The 24693-nt window shown below is 34.9% G+C and overlaps 1 pseudogene; it reads right to left on the bottom strand.

The window, feature by feature from the left end:
• The window catches only part of LOC126962239 (BEN domain-containing protein 3-like), a 31788-nt pseudogene extending 13059 nt beyond the window's left edge, over positions 1-18729 (bottom strand).
• Positions 18730-24693: the final 5964 nt, after the last annotated feature.

Below are 24693 nucleotides of genomic sequence, written 5' to 3'. Positions count from 1 at the left end.
CTGTGTTACATTGGCAAGCTGTAATGGGAAATGTATTTGTCACCCTAGGCAAACTGAAAAGGCAGGTATATTGAATTCAGTAATGCTGAATAATTAAGCCTTCACTTATAACACTTATATTAGAGAATTCAACTTAATAAGTCATTTTCCAAGTGTTTGTTAATGTATCAAAAGGATTTATACATTTCACAAAGGGGGGGACTCAAGCTAAGCTAAAGATTTATAAACACAACCAATTCACTAGAGAAATAATTTTAAGCTTGTTTTTCTTGTTTTTCCAAACCTAATTCTTTCATGGAAAAAAATAAAGGCAATATTATAAAATAGATGAAAGTGCAGGGTAATTACCTTAAGTGCCATTGAGAAACCTAGAGCTCACCTGATCACTATATATATATATATATATATATATATATATATATTTTTTTTTTTTTTTTTTTTTTTTTTTTAGATGGGGTCTTGTTCTGCCTCCCAGGCTTGAGTGCAGTGGCGCGATCTCAGCTCACTGCAAGCTCCGCCTCCCGGGTTCACGCCATTCTCCTGCCTCAGCCTCAGCCTCCCTAGTAGCTGGAACTACAGGCGCCCGCCGCCACGCCCGGCTAATTTTTTGTATTTTTTGTATTTATTTTATTTTATTTTTTTAGTATAGACGGGGTTTCACTGTGTTAGCCAGGATGGTCTGGATCTCCTGACCTCGTGATCCGCCCGCTTCGGCCTCCCAAAGTGCTGGGATTACCGGGGTGAGCCGCCGCGCCCGACCAATCCACAATATTTGATAATCCATGGCACCCTGGTTTACTTCCACAGTTCCTTTAAAGATTGAACAGCTGTCTGAATGCCACAATCTTGCTATACTATGTTTTGTAAGGAAACCTGCCCACTCAAGAACATCTGTGAGAGCCAACCCTTTCAGCACGTTAGGACTCTTGCTTCCATGTATGATGCAAGCCCATCTGGTCCAGTGGATTGGACAATGAATGAACGCTTGATTTAGGTGGAAGTTATCCATTTATTGGTTGGAAATCAATAAGCCTCTTTCACTTAAGAATTCTAATTGAGATGAAGAATATAATAATGATGCATACTGAAAGAGCAAAGCCATATGGCCTCCATAATGTTATAAAGAATAATATTATTGACCCACAGGCAAGCAATGGAGATACAAAGAGTACAAGAATAAGAAAACAAATGTTGCCCTGGAGTGAGAGAAATTGATAAAAAGGCGCTGCCTTGATGTTGGACAGGTTCTTAGTTCTATGTTTAGCCTTTATTTTCTGCCCTTGGATTCTACACTGTATACTTCCAAGTTTATTTACAAAATGGTTTTAACTACAGAAAGAAGCAAGTGTACCATTATGTCATTTTTGACATATTTTGGGATAAATAAAGTAAAAACTATTTGTTTTCTGTTTTTTTTTTTTTTTTTTTTTTTTTTTTTTTTTTTTTTTTTGAGATGGAGTTTCGCTCTTTTTGCCCAGGCTGGAGTGCAATGGTGCGATACTGGCTCACTGTGACCTCCATCTTCCGGGTTCAAGCAATTCTCCTGACTCAACCTCCCGAGTAGCTGTGATTACAGGCGTGTGCCACCACGCCCAGCTAATTTTTGTATTTTTAATAGAGGTGGGGTTTCACCTTGTTGGCCAGGTTGGTCTCGAACTCCAGACCTCAGGTGATCCACCCACCTCGGCCTCCCAAACTGCTTGGATTACAGGCGTGAGCCACTGTGGCTGGCCGTAAAGAGTATTAAGAGAGTTTTTCAGAGTAGTTTCTGAGTTACATGTAAAAACAAGATAAAAAAATTTACAGCTCTGCAGCTTTCAAAATTAAGCAGTCAAATTTCTGTGTGGCTGAGAACTTCTAGCAGTCTCCTCTGTTAGAATTTGCCATGCCCAAAATGTCCCATGCTATACAGTTAAATGGTTAATCTTTGAGTAATATTCAGTTTGAAACTTTTTCCTCTTGAGGGGAAAACATGCTTAGCGTTTCATTATAAAATTATCCAAGCTTTCCTCTCATTTCTGTGTTCAAAATCAATGCATAAGTTAAAGCATCTTAAGTCTTCTTTCTAAGTAATTTATATATTTGCCCTACGATTTCAACTAGTCCTAATCTCAGAGGATCACTTCATTGGAAAAGTTGTGCAAAAGTAAAATGAAATGGAGATTAACTATACTAAATTGTCATGTTGAGCTTCATAATAAATTTAGTTATAAAGATGTTATTCAAATTGGAATTAACTGCAAATTTCCTAGGTATGTAAATGAAAGTGGAGTGAAATTACTGTAATAAACCTAGAGTTATGACCATCAAAATACATGATATAGCAATAAAATAATTTAACGTTGACTTAGGGAGTCATAAATCAGATATTTACTCAACGAACTGTGATTTTTAATTATAACATAAGAATTATAAGTTAGTATTTAAAAGTAATTGTTTCTTAATAAATAATGAGTTCACAAAAATAATAGTTGAAAACTAAAATTATATGGGATGGTTATATTGTGAAAATTTACATTAAAAATTAAAATAATAAAAAAATCACCTTTGGAAACTACTTTTATTTAAAATATCAGGAGTCCAGAAAATTGCAAGTTTTCTTGATCTACATAATCATTTTTACAGGAAATTTTAATTCCAAGCCATTGCAAAGATTTATTATTTTCTTAATAAACATAGTATTAAGTATCAAACAGCGTCTGTGAAAGTACAATAGAATACAAACATATATTAGAGGTATTGTTTTCTGCATTTTTGCATGAACAATAAGATTTTTAAAATTTTTGACTTATCTGTGGAAACATGATAGAGACAATTGTATGGTGCGATTTCAGGATTATTCATTTCCACACTTAGATGAGGTATTTTTTTCTTTTCTAGATAAACTGTAATTCCACTTTTTTAATACAGTACACACATATACATGCATATATATGTTTCTGTTAACAGTAATGAGATTTTAACAAATGATTTACCTGTCTTTCTGAAAAGTGTCTGTTAATGTCGTATGAGCCTATAAGGGAAGAAAGGGACTATATTACAAAGGAACAGAAATGATCCAGGAGAGTATGAATACAACTGGATTCTAAGAATACTGGGCTATTGTGTGTTGGGATAGAGATTGGGATAAAAGAGTATACCCCTATCAGAGCACTGTCCATTTCACTATTGATATGGTACAAACACATGATAGGATGGTTCGTAGCATCAAGGAAAAAGTGATGGCCTCAGGTGAGGTTGCATCAAATTTCCCATGGAAGATGACAGAAGATGCACATGTCACTAAGAAAAATGTATGTAGAATAGTTAAAATCTACTCTCAATAATTTTTAAGTTATTTTAAATTATATACTACTGTTATTAACTATAGTGACTATTTTCATAGTCACTATAACTATAGTCACTATAGATCCATTACATAATGTACAATGGATCTCTGAAATTTATTTCTCCTGTCAACTGAAATGTTATTTCCTTTGACCAACATTGGGATAGCAACTTCTATCACAATTTAAAAATTATAATCACATAAAACAATATAATTTTATAACAAGGAAAAGGCATTTCTTGAAAGTTAATTCACAAAATTGAGTGAATGAATTGCTAAACAAAACAATGTCAAGAACCAAAACAACTCTAGATAGGCAGAATGAATTCAAAGAAAATGACTGCACATATTTCTTCTTAACATTAGATTCACAGTGGAATCACCTGGGGCAATTTTTTTAAAGAAATGAATGCCTACATATCATGTCCAGATTCTGATTTATTTGTTATTAGATATGGCCTGGACATCACTCAACTCCTGACGTCCCTGCTCAAGAATCAACTTCCGGGAAGAGAGACTGGGACTCACTAATTTTGGTGTCCGGGAAGAGAGGCTGGGACTCACTAATTTTGGTGCTATTCAGTTGAACTATGTCCTTACTGATTTTCCACCTGCTGGTTCTATTCATTATTCATAGAGAGATGTTAACATCTCCAATTATAATAGTGGATGTATCTGTCTGTTCTTGCAATTCTATCTGTTTTCACCTCATGTGTTTTGACAGCCTGTTACATGCAGACAATTAAGGATTGTTATGTTTACTTGGAAAATTAAACCTTTTGTTACTATGTAATACCCGTTTGTATCCCCCTATAATTGTTCTTTCTCTGAAGTCTTTTTGTTGGAAATTAATATATTAATCCAGCTTTCTTTTCATTAGTATTATCATGTTATATATTTTTCAAAGTTAACTCTCAAACTTGTTCACAATGCGCTTCTAGAAATTAATCAACTACATATGAAAGTTTTCTACTCCATTACTAACTCCTATGGGAGCTCCTGGGCTTTTGCTCCACTAAGCTACAATTCTTTGCATTTTCCCATCTCTCTAATTTAGTGGGGATTTAGGGTGGGGGCAGCAGTTTTTCTGTGACCTCAGTCCTCTAACAGATCTAAAATAAGTTGTTGATAGTCTGTTTGTACAGAATGTTTCTTGTCGTAAGGATGGGAGTCATGACTTCCAAGTTTCTTACATGTTCGAATAACTGACATTTTTTATTATTTGCTCACCCCCATGGTGGTAGAAGAATTCTATAATTTTTGAATCCACAAAACTAAAGTACTAGGGGAGGGAATTTTCACAGGAAAGATGGTTGCTACTGAAAAAGAAAAAAAAAAAAAAAGATAATGTCTTCTCTACTATCTCTGCTAGACTCTCTAAACTCTCTTCCTGTCCCTGGAGTCCAGACACACAAGCCTCCTTTCAGTTTTGAGTTTCACTATGCTTTTATCTTAAAGACTTTGCCTACTATGTCCTTTCTGCTGAGAAAGCACCTTATCCCCTCGATTACCTGGTTAACATCAAATATCAAATCATACTTCTTACTGAAGGCCAAGTACCACCTCTAGAAGAAATCTTCCCTAAGAACAGCCTACATACAGTTAATTGTATGAGCCCTTTTCTCATATCCTTCGAATACTCTTCCTTCACATGACTCTTCCTTCCAGCCTCTAGCCAGACAATATATGACAGGAAAACAGGGAGAACATGATTTTGCCATTCGCTCTTACCTTTGCCTAGCCCAGTGCCTGGCAAATAATAGATTCTCATTATACATATATTTTTGAATGAATCAATAAATCCAAGTAAAGTAATTGATGTTTTGGAATTATCTAAGACTGTTAAAATCAGTTAAATATAGTTAATGTGAAGCAAAAAACTGTAAACAAAATTAATGTAATATACATGCTGATGTTACTATTTTAGAAAAAAACACAATAATTTACAAATTCCTCAATAATTCAATTAATGTTTATGAGATTTGATTGAAGACAAATCTGTCACAGCAATCTGTGAATGCTTTGTTGTAAATAAAAGGTAATCTTTGTAATAAGCAAAAATAAATTAACATAACAAATGTCAATTTACAGATAGACAAAAAGTGATTGTTTGCTAGATGAAAAGAGGATTATTAATAGTTGGCATAAGAAATCAAAAATTAGTTTGACAATTAGTCATATGGAAATGTCAAATATTGACATTAATATGATAAAGAAAACAAGAGTTTCTGCAAATAACCTCCCATCCCTGATGTGAGTCTTTCATGTCATTCTATAGTTCAACTTGTTCTTAATAACTCAGAAACAGGAAAGATAAGATCCATCATTTTGTTTTACTACCCAGATCCCTCCTGTAGCTGTCATACAGAGTGTGATTTATGACTTGTAAATTGTGCTATGGAGCTTGACAAGTAAGTTTGATTTCATTTAATATTTTCTTTAAACCATCTTAGATCTTCTCTTTGACAAGTATTTCATCTATTAGTGTTCTCAAAATGTAAAATGGGTAACTTAATGAGAACAAAAGTTGTACCCTAAGATATATCTGCATTATCTACATATTTGAAATTAAATCTTAACATTTCAAATATACCCATTTGTAATAGAATCTAACAGTTTTTGGAAGGGGGAAGGGATAGCATTAGGAGATATACCTAATGTAAATGACCAGTTAATGAGTGCAGCACACCAACATGGCACATGTATATATATGTAACAAACCTGCACATTGTGCAGATGTACCCTAGAATATAAAGTTTAATAAAAAAATAAAGTAACAAAAAAACATGAAGAAAAAAGAATCTAACAGTTTTCCTCTTGAATTTTTTTAAACACCAGAAATTTTTAGTCCTAATAAATAATGTTTAGCTTCATAGTCACAAACCAAACAGAAAGCAAATTCATCAGAGTTTAGAATGGTTAAAACCAGCATAGCTGCAATATTTTTATTTTTTTAAAACAATTTTGTTTAATCAATCGGAGTTGACCATTATGTAATCCATAGACCTTGAAATAGCAGAGATATGTATGTCATAGTAAATAAAAATGTTATTAATTTTTCTGCTTATTATGTTCCAGAATCTGTACTAAGCATTTTAGAGGATTATTTACTTAATTCACACAATAATCCCTTGAGAAATATACTACAATTATTATCTTTAATTCACAGGTATTGAAAATGAGACACAAAGAGGTTAAGAATTTTGTCCAAGATCAGGCAGCTAGCGTGACTCAGCAAGGGCGTAATTAAGAAAAAATATGTCTTTCCTATCTTACGGAAAATTTGGAAAAGCAAATATCTACATTCTCTTTTTAATTAAAAAAATCTATAAAATGTGAGTCTCTCTTAAAGCAGGGAATCAACTTTAATTAAATTGAAACAATACACAATCCTTTGTCGTTCAGACTCTATATTATTATCTCTGCTGACAGCAAAAGCTAAGAATAGAAAGTATTTCTGACCCAAGTTGGTAAATTATGAATCAACCTGCTAAATAATCAGAATAGACTAACAAGTGGAATTAAATGTGATTATTCTATATTACATATATAATATAAAAATTTCTTATTGTTATAATTTTACGAAGATTCTACCAGTTTCAACTAAAATATAACATTTTAAATCCAAGGTAATAAAAGAACTTGGCATGAGATTTTCATAGGAAATAGTGACCATTCGTATTATTTTTAATTAAGTGTAAATGAGATGTATTATTTCTGTATTTCATTTTCCTTCTAAAAGTTATTTTTAAAGTTTGAGTTTTTCTGAAGTTGATAGCTATTACTAACTCTTCTGGGCAAAGTTTTTTGAGATAGGTTAATTTATAAAATTAGGAAGAAACTAAAGTAGTTGCGAAAGTTTCTAAAAAAATAATAAAGTAGTTGTCTCTATGTTATAATAGAAAATGAGAATGTGAACGCAGATCATTTTGACCTTCAGAGTTTGTGTTTTCAGCAAATATTCCTGAATATTGATATATAAATTAGAATTCCCCAAAGGAAAACATTGAAAAACATTACAATTAATAAAATCATTAACTTATATACTTGTCCTTAGTATCAGGACAATCTCCCGTGGATTCAATAGAGCATCTGCAGTTTCATTGAACAAAGGTCTCTGCAATATAGACTCATGGTGTGAGCTTACTGGGTCACATTCTTTGTCCCTTCTTGGAGCTTTGGGAGGCATTTGTAAAAGAGCTGCTGTAGCAGAAGAACTGAGTTGCATCACCCTGAGGATTTAAGTTTCTATGGGAGAATCAAATTCACTTTAGCATAGGGATTTAGTAGGTTTCCCTAGCCTTTTTAATAAAATACTAATACAACATGAAAAATGCATACTTTGTCTTACAATAATCCAATTAAGACACTATTTTTGCATAGCAAAATTCTTTACTAAACACCATGTGCAAATCAAGTGAAGTTGCATTGGCAAGAGGTGATCATACTGCTCTCCTACCCTGCCTTTTCCTCCTACTCCAGCTGAAAATACTTGCTGCAAATATCCTTTTATAGGAGACTTTGACCCCAGGGTGTAGAAAAGGAAAGGAAAAGGTCACATATATATGTCTTGTCTATAACTTAAACCTAATACCAGCACAAAAGCCTAAAAGGACAGATTTTTAGAGGGTGTTGGCAGGAAACTCTTTGCTCTGCTACCATCTGTTTTAAGCTGCTTTTATACAAGATTCATTTTTTCAGCTTCTACTCTACTACTATTAACTGCAAATGCAATCGGTTATATTGTACACGTCAACACCTTGAACAGCATCTGAGTTATTATTGAAATGTTTTACAGTTTCATAAAGAAAATGGCATTTTGTTTCTTCTGTCATCTATTTTGGATGAAAGTGTTATTTAGAAAGAATAAATGGGAAAAATGATACATTAAAAATAAAAATTGCTTATTAACTTTTTAGATCAAATAAACCAATTTTAAACATTTTCATGGACCTTTATAACCAAAATAGATAAACATTTAACTACAGATGATTTAATTCAGTATTTTGTTTCTTGAAAATATTGGAATATGTGTTTTAGATAATGCATATGTTTCCATTATTGAAAAATAAGCTTTCAATAGTCAGCTAACTTCATATGTAAATAATAATACCATTTTAAACTTACTCAAGGATTTAGGTGTTCTTAAATATGATTTTATAACTTATTTTACTCCCTTAAAGTAAATATTTATGGCATCTGTAAGTCATTGTAAAATTGTAAAATTGGTATAGAATAGTATTCAGATTGTCCTTTGTAATATTTTATAGTATTCACATTTGTATTTAATCACAACTTTGATACAATTTAGCCAAACCTTCAGTACATTTATGAAGAGAGCACTACCAAGACTTTATACAATGGAATAAAATAACAAAATGTGCCGACAGCATTCTTCCACTGAAAGAGGTATATATATATATATTTTTATTCTATCTAATTCTTTAACTAATTTTATTTTTTAGCACCCAATGGTGGGGGAAATTACTGGAAGTATAATTAAGGCTATTGTAAGATACATAAACTGTATGGCATAAGCATTCTCAACTCAACTTCACATTCTACACTGTTTATCAACTTAGTATGCCAGCTTTTTAAGTGTGGTAGGATCTGGTATTCCACACCTATATGTCTCTGAATCCCACCCTTGTACTGATGCCAAGATGAACTGAGGCAGGGACAAATTTTCTTCTTACATGGAAACATAAATATATTTCAAACTGGAGTGAGCTCTCATCAGCGGTTTACCTATGGTAATTACTTTATGCCTTGTAATGGGTCACATAGAATCCTCATAAAGGTGTGTCTGAGTCCTAGACCCTCTCCCATTCCAGCACCTGTAAATGTCACCTTATTTTGAAATAGGAGCTTTACAGATATAATAAAGTTAAAGATCTCAGGGTGAGATCATCCTGAATTTAGAGTGAGTCCTGGGTATTTGGGACACAGAAACACAAGCAAGGTCATGTGAAGATAGAGACAAAGGTTAGAGTTATGCTGTCACAAGCCAAGGAGTGCCAGGAGCCACCACCAGAAGCTAGAAGAGGCAAGGAAAGATTCTTTCCCAGAGCCGTCAGAGGAAGTGTGGTCCTGCCTCCACCTTGATTTTGGTCTTCTGGCCTCTATAATTAGGAGAGAATTTTTTGTTTTGTTTTGTTTTTGTTACTATTTTAAGCCACAAATTTTGTAGCAATTTCTTTTGGCAGCACTCGGAAACTAGTTAATGCCTCTATTATTTGGTTAAACAAAGAACACTATTAAGTATTTTTAAAACAATGTATAACAATATTGACTATGGTAAACATACAGTTTATAATCAGATAGGCTTCTATGTAAAATTTCATGTTATTATATTGATTTTGTTTTGTTTTAATCATACAAGAATTGCTTGGATGTGGTACCATTGAATACCATCCCCATTCCCTCCTGTCCCACAGCTTTTTGAAATTCATGGGACTTTGTTCTAGACTGAATATCCCTTTTCCCTTAAACTTCATATGTTAAAGCTCTACCCCACAATGTGACAGTATTGGGAAGTGAGGCCTTCGAGAATTAATTAGGTTTAGACAAAGTCATGAGCGTAGGGTCCTCATCAATGGAATTAGTGTCCTTATAAGAACAGGAAGAGAGTCTATAGAGTGCTCTCTCTCTCTCTCTCTCTGTCTATCTGCTATGTGAAGATACAGCAAGCCAGGAAGAGAACCCTCACCAGGAAACAAATTTGCTAGCACCTTAATCTTGCACTTTCCAGCTTCTACAATTGTGAGAAATGTCTATTGTGTAAGCCATTCAGTCCATGATATTTTGTTACAGAAGCCTGGACTGACTGACATAGGCTGGAACATGCTGGAGAGAGGATACAATAACTAATTTTAGAAAAATATTTTAAGTTGTAAGATCTGAAGCAAAAATCACTTAAATATTACCGTTTACATTACCAAATTACTCCATTTACAGTATCAAATTAAGGAAATTTATGTTTTATTCAAGCCTTTTAAAATCAGCACATCCACCTTGCAGAAGTAATTAATAACCCATGATTATTAATTATATTTGCCAAGTTAATTTTCATCCAGTATTACTTGCATGGAAAGTTTGAAATTGATGAATCATCTTCCTTTTGAGATGTCACTTGTAGAACTAAAGGCTAGCTATAATTTCTGTAACTGTTGCTCTTTAATGGAACTTTAAACTTCTGAGAAAAATATTTCAATGTATTGTTAAATTGACTTAAATGACTAAGATTGTGGTGGAGAGGATATTTCCCCGAATTAACTCTTTCTCTGACATTTAGGGGTTCATTGTAATAGTAACACCTCGCTAGCAATCATCTGCTAGTGATTTGCTCATGGAAGAAGAAGGCTAAGGAAATTGAGGTTTGATGATCTTTTTCAGATTTTCTGGGAAAGCAAACCCTGCCTCTCTCTAGCACTCACTGGAAACAAGCATGTTGTCCAAGCTACTGCTGCCAACCAGCTCACATCCATTAGTGAAATTAATGCTGTGGAGAGACACATTCAAACCTGGGTCACTGATAATATCATTTTCAATTTCTGACCCAATCCATTCTGGGGCTTCCAGTTCCTCTCTCCATGGTCTTATGTGTAGTAATACATTATTTAAACTGTTGAAGTCACATTGAGCTGAAATTTCCCTTAATTACAACTCTTAATATTTTAACTATTTATGCTAAGTTTATTTGTTCCAGAAAAAGTACTTTAACTCACTTTCATTTTTGTAGGACTTGAATTTTTTAGGGCAGTTTCGGTTTCACAGAAGAATTAAGAGGAAGACATAGAGATTTACCATATATATAGTAATATATATAGTATACATAATATACTATATATATTACTATATATATGTACCCTGATACAATGTGTATATATAATAAATATTTTATATATAATATATAATATATATAAAATATAAAATATATAATATATAATATATAAATATATAATATATATAAAATATATATTATACACACACACACATATATATATACACACATACACACCCTGCCTCCACATGCATGGCCTCCTTCATTATCAATATCCTCCTGCAGAGTGGTACAACTGTTAAAATTGCCTCACCTACTTTAATACAATTTTATTACCCAGTGGTAAATATACATAACATAAAAGGTACCATTTCATCATTTTCAGTTCTAAAACTCAGTGATATTGGATACATTCACAATGTTGTATAATTAACAGTTTTCATAACTTTTGTATCACATCAAACAGAGGTTCTGTACCATTAAGCAATAATTCTCCGGCCGGGCGCGGTGGCTCAAGCCTGTAATCCCAGCACTTTGGGAGGCCGAGACGGGCGGATCACGAGGTCAGGAGATCGAGACCATCCTGGCTAAAGCGGTGAAACCCCGTCTCTACTAAAAAAATACAAAAAAAAAAAAAAACTAGCCGGGCGAGGTGGCGGGCGCCTGTAGTCCCAGCTACTCGGGAGGCTGAGGCAGGAGAATGGCGTAAACCCAGGAGGCGGAGCTTGCAGTGAGCCGAGATCCCGCCACTGCACTCCAGCCTGGGCGACAGAGCGAGACTCCGTCTCAAAAAAAAAATAATAATAATAATAATAATTCTCCATTCCCCTTGCCCCAGCCTCCATGCTCTGGAAACATGCAATCTGAATTCCCTCTACATGAATTTGACTATTCATGATATTTCATATAAGTAGAATCATATACTATTTGTCCTTTTGTGTCTGGCTTATTTTATTTAGCATAATGTTTTCAAGGTTTATCCATGTTGTAAACATGTATCAGAACATCATTCCCTTTTTATGGCTAAATAATATTCCCTTGTATGTACATGCCACATTTTGCTTATCCACACATACAGGTTTGTTTTCACTTTTTGACTCTTGTGAATAAGAAGGACTGATGGTATCTGGCATGTGCATGCAGCCATTTTCTTACTAAAGACCAATAGCATCAAGCACTCTACTAATGGTTGTTATTTATCTGATTAGGATCCAGAGTTACAAAAAGGTTAATTCTTATTTTTTGCAGTTTAAGGGCAGTTTTTGTGGAGGGATTGACTTCTAAAACTTCCTATTCCAATCTTCTAAAATCCACTTTAAAAGAATGGTTTAAATTGTGTGCTTGTAGGATGAAATTGATAAAAATTATTTTACCAACTTTCAAAATTGTATCACAGAGATAATCTCCTTTGACTATTGGGTGTTCACATATTTGGCATGTTATAAACAACCTTCTGGAAGATAAAGGCCTTTTGTCTCATACTTAAGACAGGAACCAGTGTGCTAGCAATGGCTTTTAGGTTTGATGTGATATATTTGTATGTAATGATTTTTTTAAAAGATAGAGTGAAAAATCCTCTCATACAAAACAAAATAGTTTTTACTGTTATGAGAAAGTAGTTATTAATTACTTATAAAACACGCAAGTATCTTTATGATATTTGGTGATTTATTTTTCTCCAGTCATCTTGTGTTGTTAGTGGAGAAAAAAATCGGGATGCTCTTTATCTATGAAATGTGAAAAGTAGATACACATTTTAACTATATATGGTTTCCCTAAAAATTCTTCTTCCAAGTTTCTAATCCTCTAAAATGATCATTGATATGTACAAATAAATATTGATGATAGCAACTGAAGGATCATTTTTGCTGTTATCTGAAATTAAAAATACTGTAACAGCCCACCAACAGAGAAATGGTTATGTATATTATGATACATAGCATATGTCCATATATAGAATATGTACCAAATGTATACAACAAAGTACAATGAATACATGATTATACTAAGATGGATAGGCATGGATCTACATATTACTCTGTTTGTACATGGTCTTTTCCAAACAGAAATAAAATGTAAGAAAGAAGAAAAGAAAAATAAAGAGAAAGAGAATAAATGCGACAAAATAAAATATAAACCAGGATGCATAAGCTGGTCTCATCTTAGGACTGGAACCACCAGTAAAGCCTCTCTTCTCTGGAAGAAGTTTAGGTCTCTGAAGTTTTCTCCGTGCATCACAACTGACAGCAGCAGGAATGTGGTTTTGCTAAGGGCAACAGAAAAGCAAAACTGTCTCAAGATTTTAATATTAATCCAAAGGTTAAACTTTCTTACCTTGATGTTGCTACTTTCTGTATGCACATCCCAAAGGACATAGGATGGTGGAAAGGACGGAGGAAGGTAGAAAATGTAGAAAATTAGAAAATTGGGCAAACTTAAAAGGTAATAAGACTAACATTCATTCATTCACATTAAACTCCTACCTTGTACCACATTTTGTTGTAGGCACTGCGGATATAGCAGTGAAAAAAAGATAATAAAAAAATATGCCTTTTTGGAGCTTACATTCTCTTGGAAGGAGATATATAATAACATAAATAATTAAACTATATAATATGTTAAGTGTTGCTAAGTGCTATGGAGGAAAGTAAAGCAGACAAAGCAAATAAAGAACACGAGGAGGAGATATAATTTTAAGTAGGGAAATAAGGAAGGCATGATGGAGACAGTAGCATTTGAGTGAAAGACTTGAAGGAGGTGATATGGTTTGACAGGGTCCCCCACTAAATCTAAAGCTCAAATGGTAGTTCCCATAATCCCCATGTGTCATGGGAGGGACCTGGTGGGAGATAATTGAATCATGGGGGCAGTTACCCCCATGCTGCTGTTCTTGTGATATGAATGAGTTCTCATGTTTTCTGATGGTTTTATCAGGGTTTTTCCCCCATTTTGCTTGGCACTTCTCCTTGCTGCCACCATGTGAAGAAGGATGGTTGCTTCCCCTTCCACCATGGTTGTAAGTTTCTTGAGGTCTCACCAGCTGTGCAGAACTGTGACTCAATTAAACCTTTTTCCTTTATAAATTACCCAGTCTAGGATATGTTTTTATTAGCAGCATGAGAAGGAACTAATCCAAGAGGTAAGGAAACAATCCAGGGGGGAATTTGAAGACAGGTGTTTTCAGTCAGAGAAACCATGTACAAAGCATCTAATGTGAGAGTGCTATGGTCTGAATGTTGACAATCCCCCCAGATTCATATATTGAAATCTAATTCACAATATACTATTAAAAGTTAAGGTCTTTGGAAGATGATTATGTCACGAATACAGAGCCTTCATGAAGGAGATTGGTACCTTTATAAAGGATGCGTGAGGGGGTTGATTTGTCCCTTCCACCATATGATGACTCCACCATATGAAGAAGAAGATGGGTCTATGAACTAGGAAATAGGGCCTCACCATATATGGAATATGTGAGCACCTTGATCTGGGACTTAGCTTCCAGAACTGTGAAAAACAAATTTCTGTCATTTATAAGCTACTTAGTCTATGGTATTTTGTTATAGCTGCATGAATGGACTAACACAGAGACAATTCCCAGCCTGCCCAAAGAGCACCAGGAAGTGTTGGGTACAGTAAAGCTGGAACAGAGGCCTGAGGGGAAGAGCAACAGGGCTGTGATCAAAGAGGCATGCCTTGTAGGGAGCATAAGTAGAGCTGTATAATCTGTACAATATTGACTCAGGGTGGAAGTCCTTAAAAGTGGGTAAGTAGAGTGGCATTATCTCCATTATATTATGTTATATTCTCGCTTGGGTATTGAGAATAGATTGAAGGTGAGGGCTAATGCAGAAGCAGGAAGGGGGATAAAAATTCAGGTGAGACATGATGTTGGCTTGGCCTGGGTGGATAACAGCAGTAGTAAAAATTATTTAAATGTTTTGAAGGTAGGTTTGCTGAGAAGTAAAGGATGTGTGGAGAACATTGGATTGAGAATTGTATAAGGATTATATTGTATATTGTATGAGATTGTAGATTCAGGATGAGTCACAGTATTTTTGAAGTTGTAGTAAATGGAATGAACTAGAAAGGTAGAAGTTAATGTTCAGAGGGCAGGAGACTTAAAAGTTAGATTGTAAAAATTTGCAATTATGAGTAATAATGTGGTTTGATCTGAGATCATGAGATTGAATAGCTAGATACAGAAGACAGCAAGTGCATTGGAAATGACAAGGTCAAATGTCAAAGAAGATAAGTAATTTAAATGAGATATCAAAATAATGGCAGTAAGACAGGTTGTAAAGACTTCAAAGAATGAGGGAAAGTGACTGAAAATTGGGAGAGAGTGACCTGTATAATCAAATGGTATGAGATTCCAAGCTGGAGGGGTTTGAGGAGAAGGAAGTAAAAGTATTCAGCAAGAGGACACTTGTTCTACTTCTAGAGGCAGTGGTTAGAGAGCTGAGGGTGAGAACTAGTCTGCACTTAGGGGGCTCCATGAGAAGCAGCAGCGTCAGTGAGAGACAGATGACCATAAGAATGAGAATGTAAAGGGAAAACTGAGAAACATAAAATTTGAGATTCTTCTGCATACTCTACATTTTCTACAGAAGCTTTCAACACATTTAATTTCATTTAAATCTTGCAACACTCTTGAGAGATATTATCATTCCCTTTTTACCAAAAAAAGGCTGAGTGGCCAAGATCACACAATGATGGATGGTATTGGGGAGGATTGGCAGTAGTAACCTTTGTTCCTGATTTTGGTAATCAACACATTATCTCTGTTTTCTTTCTGTCTTTTTTTTTTTTTTTTTTTTCTGTTTTGAGATGGAGTTTCACTGTTGTCGCCCAGACTGGATTGCAATGGCAGGATCTGGGTTCACCATAACCTCTGCCTCCTGGGTTCAAGTGATTCTCCTGCCTCAGCCTCCCGAGTAGCTGGGATTACAGGAGCCCGCCACCACGCCTGGCTAATTTTTGTATTTTCAGTAGAGACAGGGTTGCACCATGTTGGCCAGGCTAGTCACGAATTCCTGGCCTCAAGTGATCCACCTGCCTCAGCCTCCCAAAGTGTTGGGATTACAGGCGTGAGCCACCATGCCCGGCCTTTTATATTATTCATCATCTAAATATTTCTCAATTTTGTTTATCTTTTCAAAGATTCAAACTTTGGATCTTTAAATTTCTTTATTGTTTTTTGTTTTATTTTCTATTTGATTGATTTCTGCTCTAATCTGTAATATTTCTTCATTTTTTTGCTTTGTGTTCACTTTAATCTTCCTTTTCTAATTTCTAAGGTTGGGAGAATGAATTATTAATTTAAGAACTCTCTTTTTAAAATAACCTTTAAATTTTGATATAATTGTAGATATACTTACAGTTGTAAGAAATAATACAGAGAGATCTCTTGTAACCTTATCTCAGTTCTCCCAATGGTAACATCTTGCAAAAGTATAGTACAATATCATAACCAATATATGGAGATTGATATAGTCAACATACAGGATATTTCCATTACCATGGAATCCCTCATGTTGTTCTTTCCTAGCCATATCCATTTTCCTCTTTTTCACCTCGTCTTTAACCCTTGACAACCACTAATCTTTCCTCCATTCTCATAATTTTGTCACTTCAGTAATGTTATACAAGGGAAATTCTACATCATATAATCTTTTGTGATTAGATTTATTTACTCAGCATAATTCTCTGAAGATTTATGGAGGTTGTTGTCTATATGAATAATTTGTTTCTTTTTGTTGCTAAATAGTGTTTCATTGCACAAATGTAATACATTTTGTTTAAACTTATTCACTCCTTCAAAAATGTCTGGTTTGTTTCCAGTTTGGGGTTATTAAAAATAAAGCTGTTCTGAATATTTGTGTAAAGTTTTTGAATTAATGTGGTTTTTAAAAATTACTCTGCTGTAAATGCCCAGGAGTGAAATTACTGAGTCATAATGTCATTGCCTGTTAAACTGTTTGTTTGCTTTTTAAAGAAAATATCAAATTGTTATAGAGAATGACTTTGTTATTTTACATTCCCATCAACCATGCAGCAGTTATGTAGTTTCTTTGCAGGCTTGCTAGCACTCAGGGTTGTCATTATTTTTTATTTTAACTATTCCATTGGGTATATATTGAAATCCCACTGGGGTTTTAATTTTTCATTTCCCTAATGGCTAATGATGTTGATATCTTTTCATGCTCTGATTTTCCAAACATACATTCTTTTCAGTGAAATGTATATTCATGTCTTTTGCCCACTTTGTAATTTAACTTTGTTCACTCTTAAGTTTTGAAAGTTCTTTATATATTCTTGATACTAGTCTTTTTCAGACACATGGCAGCAAAAGGGGAAGGAAGGAGCACCTTTTTACTGTCAAGTTGAGATGAAGATCAAGGTTCCCCATTAGGCCTCCTTTGCCACACAAAAAGTAAATACTCTGTGTTTTTAAGATAAAGTAATGAATGCCAAGAAAGATTCAAATTTTATTTATGTACTTATCATAAAAATGAACTATATTATTTAGATAATCAGGAAAAAATAGACAAAACAAGGCGGAGTGAAGGAGACTACAACTGTGGTTCTACTGTCTTCAACTCTTGTTGCTAATTGTATTCCTGAAATAAAAATGACCAAATAAACTAGGACAATAATGTTTTACCCCATTTAAAATTACTGAATGGGAGTCGTATTGGTGGCAATCTTTGTTTTGATTAAGTTGCTTTGTTATCTAATGGGGTTTCATAAGAGATTTATTTCACAAAATATAAATGTTTAAAAGACTGCCATTTGGGGCACAAGAATAACCAAAATAATCCCTTCCAAAATGTTTTTTCTTTTGAAACTCTTGATCTTGTGTATATCTAGGGTTGTGAAATGAAATGGATGGTACTTAAAGATAATGTCTAGCTGGGACATAGTTGTCACATTTTTCTTATTTGTGCTTGACCCATATCTAGCTCTGTGTATGAATGGATCAATACTAGCCATTATTTGTTGTGCCAATAAGCAGTGGCAATTTTGTGGTGGTGATACTATCACAGTGGGCTAAAGAAGGACGTCAGGTTTGGGGTTTGTTTGTTTTCTTTCTTTTTTGCTTTATCTTACAGTTTTGTTTTTGTTTTTGTTTTTCTTTTTTTCTCTTACCTAAAGCTGGTCCTCCATTGAAAATGGCTTCTTTTACCTTTCACTTATATTCTCTGAAGTGATACTGGACCTAATTTTTTTCAAACTTATACTAACATTTATAACAACGTTATCTAGAGAAGCAATATGGTATGATAATTATAAGTATAGCTCTGATTTCGGAGTGCTTATCTTTGAATACCTACAATGGATCCATTTGAATCACACAATGGATCCATATAGTAACTATTAAAATGTTCTCTGCCTGAGTTTCATCTTTCATAAAATAAAAATAATAGTGTCTTACTTGTATGCTTCTCATGATAATTAAATTGCTAATAGATATATGTCACCAGAATACTATGCCTTCAATAAATGATAACAATTATTATTATTGTATTAGAAAAGTTCCTTCTTCATGTCACTCACCTGCCATTAACCTATAGTGCCTTTTCTGTAGCTCACACAAAGTTCTCTGTACAGCCATCATGAGCAACTATATTATATTAATTTCATTAACTGTATTTGTTCAAAGCATTGCAGGGCTCCTACTAACCTATGTAATCTTCAGAGCTCCAAACAATATTTTCTTATTGTTATCTTTCTACCTTTTAAAATTCCCTTGACTTTAGCCTTAATTTTCTCTTTGTCTGCTCTAACCTGTACTGTTATTTTTATTAGATTATTTAAAACATTTTTTCTTCAAGAAAGCTTTCCCAATTTATCAGTATCTTACTCAGAACTGTTTTAACTCAGGCCCTCTACCATTATTTGATATACATTTATTTATAATGAATGGTATATTTTAATACATTTTCTCTGGTTTTATTTCTTTAAATAAGAATGTCCTTGAGAAAAGATATTTATTCCTTCCATATTTTCCTATAAACTCAAAAGCCTATTAAAATGTTAACTCTATAGAAAATACATAGTACATGCTGGTGACAAACTTATAATAAAAATATCTTAGTATCTTTATATGTCGATGACATTTTTTCTCTTTAATGATATTGCAATTGCCTTTTAAAAGGTCTTGTTACTCATTAACATCTGTAAGTACTTTCCAATAATAACTGAGAAAAATAGGTGATTGAGCCTTGAGAGTTTCACAGGCTTATTCTACTTGTGAGGTGAGATGAGAAGCCACAGACAGACTATCTCTCAACTTATGATAGTAATCAGAATTGATCTCAGAATTAAAAGAGGAATTTTGCTTTCCTAGGTCTTAAGCTTATTGTTCTTTATTACCCATTATTTCACACTTTGCAAATGTCTGGGCATTTTGCCGGTGATCACAATGAATTAAACATGGCTTTGGTGGCCTATTATTGTGCTCGATGTCTTTGCAAGCTGCTGGCAAACATGATTTTATTTTACATACTGTTATATGAAGTCCTTTTTTAAAATTTATAGTTTGCCAATTTATTCATAAATTTCTTAGTATCTCATTTTCATTAACACACATACAGTGCTTCACACTTATCTGTAAAATAGTGAATTCTACATCAAAAGTATTTAACAAGAGCACTGATGGATAAAGTGACCATACTTCCAAAGCAAAAATCATCCCTTTTTTACTTCTCAGTTTAGATGAAGAATGTTTACTTGTGAAAAATGGACCAACAAATTCCACCAGTCCTACTTTTTGGATTTTTATATGCAAAACAGAGTTGTATTAGACTGTCTTGAAATTGACTGGTCTGCTCTATATAAAGGCATGAGGTGATTAGGAATACTGTATTCTAAGGATGTGGGAGTTTCGAAAGTTCCCCCATACAATACGAATGGGGAGTGCATATGTATTTGTTTCATATATATCTATTCATGTATACACATTTATTAATGACTTTCTGTGTTAGCCTGCCACAATGTCATGAATGCTGAGAAGATACAAGACCCCTGGTTCATGGAGAAGGTCTTTATTTCTCAAGGCATAGCAAGGGGCATGAGTTGCTCATTCCTATTGTTCCTTTTACCCGAAAAGTCCAACAAGACAAAGTAGAGGAACCTGGGTAGATACTACACACAGTGGATTTACATCAGAGCTGAGTTACTCTAGGCTGAGGGACCCCAATTATTTTATCATGAGCTATAAGCAAACCTGCCCAGGATTTGCCTTGGAGGGAGACATGTTTATTACCAATAGGTATGAACATCTATTCTTGCTACAGAGGAAGATACCTACCCTTCCAAAGTTGTTCTCTATACAAAGATCCTTTAAAAGAGAGCCTAGTGCGGAAAAACAGTTGTGCAGAAATACCAAAGACACTTGGAGGACTGTCTCCAAACACCTGTCAAGTGCAGAGTACTGCACTAGGTATCAGGGAAAGAAAGAAGAAATGATTTGGGCTTCATGGAAATTAGCAGCTTACTTAAAAGAAAGATTAGTGGAAAGTTAGTTATGGTAATGCAGGAAAGGAAGTGTTACCATAATATTTAAAACAGGAAGACATTTAGCCAAGTCTAGGAGGTAAAGGGAATAATTTTCAAAGTTAATACCTGATAAGAGTTTTGATGTAAAATTTCTCAAAATGCTTCTATGTACATGTGCCTTTCTTTCTTAGGGGTTCTGGGTTATATGAAAGTCAAGAATTTCAGGGCTTTGTGTTAAAAATTGCTCAACATATATTTATAAGATGTATTTGCTATCAGTATCCTCCTGTAGCCAAAATTTCTTAAGGTTTCAAGATTATATAAAAATAATGAAAACTAATCTGAATTAGAGTCTTTGCCTAACTAGTAGGATCTTGGAAACTATCTTGAAGAACATAAGAATGTGGGGAAAAGAAAGATCAGACTGTTACTGTGTCTATATAGAAAGAAGTAGACATAAGAGACTCCATCTTGTTCTATATTTGAGATGTTGTTAATCTGTGACCCTACCCCCAACCTTGTCCTTGCAAGAGACATGTGCTGTGGTGACTCAAGGTTTAAAGGATTTTGGGCTGTGCAGGGTGTGCTTTGTTAAACAAGTGCCTGAAGGCAGTATGCTTGTGAAAAGTCATCACCATTCTCTTAATCTCAAGTACTCAGGGACACGTACACTGCCAAAGGTCGCAGCGACCTCTGCCTAGGAAAGCTAGGTATTGTCCAAGGTTTCTCCCCATGTGATAGTCTGAAATATGGCCTCGTGGGAAGGGAAAGACCTGATCGTCCCCCAGCCTGACACCCGTGAAGGGTCTGTGCTGAGGAGGATTAATATAAGAGGAAAGAAGGCCTCTTGGCAGTTGAGATAGAGAAAAGCATCTGTCTCCTGCCCATCCCTGGGCAATGGAACATCTTGGTATAAAACCCGATTGTATGTTCTATTTACTGAGATGGCAGAAAACCGCCTTAGGGCGAAAGATGGGACTTGCTAGCGCAATGCTGCTCTTTATGCACTAAAAAGGTTCATGGAGATGTTCACATATGCATATCAAGGCATAGCACTTTTCCTTAAACTTATGTCACAGAGATCTTTACTCATATGTCTTACTGCTGACCTTCTCCCTACTATGATCCTATTATCCTGCCACTTCCCTTTTTCTAAGATGGTAAAGATAATGATCAATAAATACTGAGGGAACTCAGACACCGGTGCCGGCGTGGGTCCTCTGTATGCTGAGCGCCGGTCCCCTGGGTCCACTTTTTCTTTCTCTGTACTTTGTCTCTGTGTCTCATTTCTTTTCTCAAGTCTCTCGTTCCACCTAACAAGAAACGCCCACAGGTGTGGAGGGGCAGGCCACCCCTTCATAAGATGATTCTAATAATAATTTTATTTGCAAACTCTTGCCCATAACAATAATGTTTTAAAATTTTATCTCCTTCTACTCTTACTTGAATATATAATGTTCAAATAAAATCACTTATAAAAGAAGCAGGAATATAGGAACGAAATATTTGACCTTTGGGGAATCTTATTTCCCATCTTATTGCCTATGGCCTCTAAAGAGGAATTTGTAGATCCCTATTTCCCTACAAGATGATTCATTAGGGTGGATTATAACTTCTATGTCTTATTTTATCTCATAGTGGATAAAGAAAATGTGGCACACATACATCATGGAATACTATGCAGCCATAAAAACGGATGAGTTTACGTCCTTTGCAGGGACATGGATGAAGCTGGAAATCATTCTCAGCAAACTAACACAGGAACAGAAAACCAAACTCCGCATGTTCTCATTCATAAGTGGGACTTGAACAATGAGAACACATGGATACAGGAAGAGGAATATTGCACACCATGGCCTGTTGGGGTTTGGGGGGCTAGGGTAGTAGGAGAAATACCTAATGTAGATGACGGGTTGATGGATATGGCAAACCACCATGGCTCATGTACACCTGTGTAACAAACCTGCACATGTATCCCAGAACTTTAAAGTATAAAAAAATTTCATATTTTTGTATTTTGATGTACATATTATATCTGTATAGTTATATATGTAAGAAATTTAGGAGTAAATATATATAAAACATATATTAATATTTGATCAGAATTGTATTACCAATATAAATAAAATATCATTTAAAATATAAAATTCCTGATTCTTCAGATCATTTAATATTTATCCATATTAATGATAATTATTTAAATGCTCTTTAGCTGTTCATCACCATATTAATAATAGGAATAATGACAGTTAATTTTAATTGAGCACTTCCTAACTGTGGCCCAGTTACAGTAAAATAAACACTATTAGTCTATGAAACATACTGTATTACTAAGCCAGTAGTAGAAATGAAAAAATCATGGGAAGGATATGTATAAAACTTGCTCAAAGTTACCCAGCTAATAAGGACACGATTAAACACCTATGTAGTTTTCTTTCCTGAGCTAAAGTTCCTAAATCCTTGACTGTATGGTCCTTCATTCAAAAGTCCTAAATTGGCTAAACTTTATACAACAGAAAATTCACAGAATCATTTCCTTCTACTTTTCCACTACCAGGACTGTTAACAGTCCCAAGCAAAAGGGCAAATTTTTTTTCTACTTGAGATAAGAAAAATATAGAGAGTGACACAAGGTATTCTACCAGTATAAAAAACACTTTACCAGGAAAACTGAGAAGAGGGCTGTTAACCTTTGGGGAGATGTAGGTCCTCAGTGGATTCTTGTTAGAGACATAAAGATGTAGAGAGAAGATTTTCATTTAAAATCCTCCTCCCTTCAGCAAAGTATGTTCTGATTCCATTATAGTATTAGGCTCCTATATAGTTATAAGTAACCCCACGTGGTTTTAGAATTCTTAAATATTCACACACATAGTCATCTGAAGAATGCATAAATCCATGAATGACTAAACGAAGTTTATTCCTATATCATTTTCAATATCCTTAAATTATGATTACATCCTTAAATCTGTTGCCTCATTTTCAAAGCACATAGTCTGTAACTCATAAAAATAAACCCCTGTCGACCAGGCACAGTGGCTCAGGCCTATAATCCCAGCACTTTGGGAGACCAAGGTGGGCGGATCACTGAGGTCGGAAGTTCGAGACCAGCCTGACCAAAATGGAGAAACTCCGTCTCTACTAAAAATACAAAATTAGCCAAGCATGATGGCGGACGCCTGTAACCCCAGCTACTTGGGAAGCTGAGGTAGGAGAATCACTTGAGTTCGGGAGGCGGAGGTTGCGGTGAGCCGAGATCGCGCCAGCCTGGGCAACAATAGCAAAACTCCGTATCACAGAAAAAAAAAAAAAAAAGAAAGAAAAAGTTGTAAATAATTCCATGAATTTGTTAGCTCTTTCTGAGCTCCACTTACAGTTACTTTCCCATTCTTCCTTGCACACTGTCAACACATAAGGACTCAAATTAAAATGATGTATATGTTTACACTCCGAAATTTTCAAAGAAAAAGGAGAGAGAGAGAGAAGAAAGTAAAAGAAAAGAAACCCAAGCCGGGTGCGGTGGCTCACGCCTGTAATTCCAGCACTTTGGGAGGCCGGGGCGGGCAGATCGCCTGAGGTTGGGAGTTCAAGACCAGCCTGACCAACATGGAGAAACCCCATCTCTACTAAAAATACAAAATTAGCCGGGGTGGTGGCACATGCCTGTAATCCCAGCTACTTGGGCGGCTGAGGCAGGAGAATCGCTTGAACCCGGGAGGTGGTGGTTGCAGCGAGCCAAGATCGCGCCATTGCACTCCAGCCTGGGCAACAAGAGCGAAACTATACCAAACAAACAAAAAAAAAAAAAGAAAGAAAGGAGGGAAGGAAGGAAGGAAGGAAGGAAGGAAGGAAGGAAGGAAGGAAGGAAGGAAGGGAGGGAGGGAGGGAGGGAGGGAGGGAGGGAGGGAGGGAGGGAGGGAAGGAGGAAGGAAGGGAGGGAAAAAGAAAAGAAATGCAAAAGAGAAAATATAGCTAAGGTGAACTGGTGAGTTTCTACTCAGAATCCTTATTATTGAGCATGATGTATTTTGTTTTCTTAATTTCTGTATAATGAAAATGGAAGGGAAGAATTATAAAA

Source organism: Macaca thibetana, chromosome 9 (genome assembly GCF_024542745.1).
Source record: "Macaca thibetana thibetana isolate TM-01 chromosome 9, ASM2454274v1, whole genome shotgun sequence".
In the NCBI taxonomy this organism is placed as follows: Eukaryota; Metazoa; Chordata; class Mammalia; order Primates; family Cercopithecidae; genus Macaca; species Macaca thibetana.
This window is presented reverse-complemented; position numbering and strand designations above follow the sequence as displayed.